Source organism: Myotis davidii, unplaced genomic scaffold (assembly GCF_000327345.1).
Source record: "Myotis davidii unplaced genomic scaffold, ASM32734v1 scaffold766, whole genome shotgun sequence".
NCBI classification, from domain to species: Eukaryota; Metazoa; Chordata; class Mammalia; order Chiroptera; family Vespertilionidae; genus Myotis; species Myotis davidii.
Window position 1 is genome coordinate 621,396 of NW_006296846.1, and position 5,398 is coordinate 626,793.

Genomic DNA, 5,398 nt, shown 5'->3' on the forward strand with positions numbered 1-5,398 from the left:
AAAAAACTACTGGACTTTATAAATGAATTCAACAATGTAGCAGGATACAAAATTAACACCCAGAAATCTGTGTCTTTTTTTATACACCAATAATAAACTGAGAAATAAAAACTAAAACAGCAATCCCGTTTACCATTGCAACAAAAAAATGAACATACCTATGAATAAATTTAACCAAGGAGGTAAAGGACCTGTATTTAGAAAATTACAGGACATTTTTAAAAAAGAGTTAGAGGAAGACAAAAACAAATGGAAGAACATACCATGTTCATGGATTGGTAGAATCAACATCATTAAAATGTCCATACTACGCAAAGCAATCTATAAATTCAATGTAATCCCCATTAAAATATCAACAGCATACTTCAAAGACCTAGAACGAACTCTCCAAAAATTCATCTGGATTATAAAGACCCCAAATAGCTGCAGCAATCTTAAGAAAGAAGCACAAATTTCTAGGGATCACAATATCAGATATCAAGCTATACTAAAGTTACTGTTCTCAAAACTTCCTGGTACTGGCACAAGAACAGACATATAGACCAGTGGAACGAAACAAAGAACCCAGAAATTGACACAAATCATTGTGCTCAATTAATATTTGACAAAAAAGGCAAGAGCAGCATACAATGGAGTCAAGACAGTCTCCTCAATAAATGGTGTTAGAAAAATTGGGCAGATACATGAAAAAAATGAAAGTAGACCACCAACTTATGCCATACACAAAAATAAATTCAAAATGGATAAAAGACTGAAATGTAAAATGGGAAACCATAAAAATCTTAGAAGAAGCTATAGGAAAAATAGCAGACAATTGTGGTAACAATATCGTTACTGAGACAACTCCTAGGGCAATAGAAACTAAGGAGAAAATAAACAAATGGGTCTACATAAAAATAAAAAGCTTCTGCACAGCAAAAGAAACCATCAACAAAACAATAAGAAAGCCCACTGCATGGGATAACATGTTTGCCAATGTTATCTCCAATAGGGTTTAATCTCCAAAATTCATAGGGAATTCATACAACTTAACAGAAGGAAGATAATCCAATAAAAATATGGACACAGGACCTAGACAATTTTCAAAAGAGGACATATAGAAAGCCAAGAGACACATGGAAACATGCTCAAAGTCACTAATCATCTGAGAGATGCAAATCAAAACAACAATGAGGTACCATCTCACACCTGTCAGAATGGCTATCATCAACAAATCAAAAAATGACAAGTGCTGGAGAGGATGCAGAGAAGAAAAAAAAAAAAACCCTCTTCCACTGCTGGTTGGAATGCAGACTTGTGCAGCCACTGTGGAAAACAGTATGGCGTTTCCTCAAAAAATTAAAAATAGGACTGCCATTTGACCCAGTAATCCCACTCCTAGTAATATATCCCAAGAAATCAGAAACGCCAATCAGAAGGGATATGTGCACCCCTATGTTCATAGCAGCACAATTTACAATAGTTAAGATTTGGAAACAGCCTAAATGCCCATCAGCAGATGAACAGATTAGAAAATTGTGGTACATCTACACAATGGAATACTACACAGCTGTAAAAAAGAAGGAACTCTTACCATTTGCAACAGCATGGATGGAACTGGAGAGCATTATGGTAAGTGAAATAAGCCAGTCAGAGACAGACAAATATCACATGATCTCATTATTTGGGGAATATAATGATCATCATAAACTGATGAAGAAAAATAGATACAGAGACAAAGAAGCATCGAACAGGCTGTCAAACTACAGTGGGAAGGCAGGGGAGGATTGTGGGGGGGAGGTAAGAGATCAACCAAAGGACTTGTATGCATGAATATAAGGATCACCAATGGACACAGATATGGGAGGTGGGTGGGAGAGGGAAGGTGAGAGCATGTGTGGGGAATAAGGGAGCCCAGGGGTAGTTCAATGGGGGGGAAAGGAGACATATGTACTACTATTTGTAATACTTTAAACAATAAAATAAATAAATAAATAATACAAATATCAGTGATCTGGCAACACTAGACCCTCTGTGGTAAAGTCAAAGGGCCTACTCTAATCCTGTAATTTATTGATGGTTTCTCATTTTGTTAAAAAAATTCATGTTAAAAAAATAATAATTTAAAAAAAGGAAAACCTATTTGAAAAAAGACAGAATACTTCCCTAACATGGTGAAAGAAGCAGAGATACAAGTTCTGGAAGCACAGAGAGCCCAGACAAGATGAACACAAAGAGGCCCACACCATACACATTATCATTACTAATAATAGAAGAATATGCAAATTGTCTGGGACACCATCACAGTAACAGTAACGACTGAACAGCAGGCTGTGTGGGGTGACAAGCCTGGCAGGGGGGTTAGTGAGGGATGACCAAACGACTGAACAGCAGGCTGCGTGGAGCGACAAGGCTGGCAGGGGGGTTAGTAAGGAACAACCAAACGACTAAACAAGCAGGCTGCATTGGGCAAGCAGGCCAGCAGGGGAGGCAGTTAGTGGTGACCAGACCAGTAGAGGGGGGCAGTTGGGGGTGACCAGGTCAGCAGGGGGGCAGTTAGGGGCGATCAGGCCAGCAGGCACAGCAAGTTAGGAGTGACCAGGCTGGTGGGGGAGAGGGGACAGTTAGAGGCAATCAGGCAGGCAGGCAGGCAGGTGAGCAATTAGAAGCCAGTGGTCCCGTATTGTGAGAGGGATGTCCCGGATTGGAGAGGGTGCAGACTGGGCTGAGGGCCACCCCACCATGTCTGAATTTCATGCACTGGGCCTCTAGTAATTAAAATAACAAAGGTTAAAGACAAAGAGAGAATCTTAAAAGCAGCAAGAGAAAGGCAATTAGTTTCCTATGAGACTGTTAGCTGATTTCTCAACAGAAACTTTGCAGGCCAGAAGGGAATGGCAAGAAATATTCATAGTTATGAAAAGCAAGGTCCTACAACCAAGTTTATTCTACCTTGCAAAAATATCATTTGGAATTGAACGACAGATAAAGAGCTTCCCAACTAAGCAAAGCTAAGGAGTTCATCACCACCAAACCAGTATTATATGAAACTAGAGGCCAGTGCATGAAAATTCATGCACTGGAGGGGTGGTCCCTCTATCCAGCCTGCCCCCTCTCACAGTCTGGGAGCCCTCAGAGGCAGGAGGCAACCCAGCGATCAGGGGAAGGCGACACCCCATCACACCTCTGCTGCTGCCACTGCTGGCAGCACAAGCCTCAGCCAGCCCTGGTTACCTGAGCCTCGGGCAGCCTTGGGTGGCTGGGAAGCCGCCATCCAAAGCTTGCCTGCACCTCAGGCCGGCCCTGGGTGGCTTGGGGGCTGAGGGGACTGGGGGTCTCCAGAGGCAGGCACACAGAGAGGCTGGGCCAGCCTGGGAGCGGGTCTGGCCTTGCTGCATGCCTCCCACCCCAGCAGGGCTGAGGGGACTGGGTGCAACCATCTTGTGGCTGTGGGTGCTGCCATCTTTGAGGGTGGGGCAGTCAATTACCATATTCCCTCCTTATTGGCTGGGTGCTGCCATCTTTGCGATGGTGTGAGAGTCAATTAGCATATTCCCTCTTTATTAGATAGGATGGTAAAGGGTCTTATTTAAGAAGAAAAAAAGATTAAAAATATGAACAATAAAATGGCAATAAGGACATATCTATCAACAATTTAATTGACAAAATAAGCAAGCAGAACAGAAACAGACTCATAGATAACAGAGAAATTTTTGTTAGATGCTAGATAGTAGGGGATTGGGGATAGGCAAAAAAATGTGAAGAGATTAAGAAGTACAAATTAGTTGTTACCCAATAGTCATGGGGATGTAAAGTACAGTATAGAAAATATAGTCATTTATATACTAATAACTAGGTGTGGTGCTGGATGGATGCAGGATTTATTGGGATGATCATGTACTAAGATATGTAATATCTGGTGACTGGGGTGGGTACCCTGAAACTAATATAATGATGTATAGCAACTGTAATTGAAAATAAAAAATAGGCCGGGCTGTCATGGCTCAGTGGTTGAGTGTTGACCTATGAAACAGGAAGTAACTGTTCCATTCCTGGTCAGGGCACATGCCCAAGTTACAGGCTCGATCAGTAGGGGGCATGCAGGAGGCAGCCGATCAATCATTCTCTCTCATCATTGATGCTTCTATCTCTCTCTCCTTCTCCCTTCCTCTCTGAAATCAATACAAATATATTTTTTAAAAAGAAAAGAAAAATAATTAAAATTTAAAACTATAAAGTAAAAATTTGAAGACATAAGAGCTGTGAGTAGAAAGGTGGTCATTAGGGCTGGGGAGTAAGGGTAAATGGAGAGATATTTGTCAAAGATGTTGGATAAAGTTGAACTTACTAGTATATAGGATGAAAGTCCAAAAATCTAATGTACAAGATGATAACTACAGTTCATCATACTCTGTTGTAGACTGGACACTTGCTACAGGAGTAGATTTCAGGTGCTCTCATGACAAAAAAAGTAATTATGTGAGGAGATAATATGTTAATAAGCTTGACTGTAATAATTATTTCACTATGCATATGTATATAAAATCATCAGGTTATACACCTTAAATATATGCAATTTTTACTTAAAAAAAAGAAATGCTATGGCCAAGCCAGGGTGGCTCAGTTGATTGAGTGTCATTCCTGTGCACCAAAGGTTTGCCAGTTCAATTCCTGGTCAGGGCACATACCTGGGATGAGGGTTCAATCCCCAGTTATGGAATATACAGGAGGTGACTGGTCAATATTTCTCTCACATTGATGTTCTCTCTCTCTCTCTCTCTCTCTCTCTCTCTCTCTCTCTCTCTCTCTTCATGTTTTTCTCTCTCTCCCTTCTCCTCTCTAATCATGTCCTCCAATGAGGATTTTTAAAAAAGAAGAAATACTATGAAGGAGAAAAAGCAAATATTAGATAATTATGAGGTAACTCCAAATATCTTGTTGCTGCATCAGCTTTATTTAAAATAAGCATCTATTCAGTGTCATGAACATGCAGAAGACAAGCTGCTACAATAAGCAACCTAGCAATAGACAGTACTGAGTAGTTACTGATCTGATGCTGGTCAGACTTCTAAGTTCGGTCGATTTAAATTGCAAATAATAAAACTGCAATGAAAATTAAGTTTCTTAGAAAGTTTCAGGTTCATCCTGGTATCCCTCATGTTCATTCTATGGAGCCAGTATTTGGCTTTGTCATCAGTTTTAGATGAATATTGATTTTAACTCTTGGTCTTTCCACATTTGGTCAAAATAAATACTGCACCCACAGTTACCTAGGCAACATAGTATGTGTAATAAACAGAACTGCAATTTCTTTTTTTTTTTTTGGAGATTTTTATTTTTATTTTTTTAAAAATTTTTTATTACAAAGGGCATTACATATGTTTCCATTCCCCCCCCCCCGCCCTAGACAGTCCCTCCC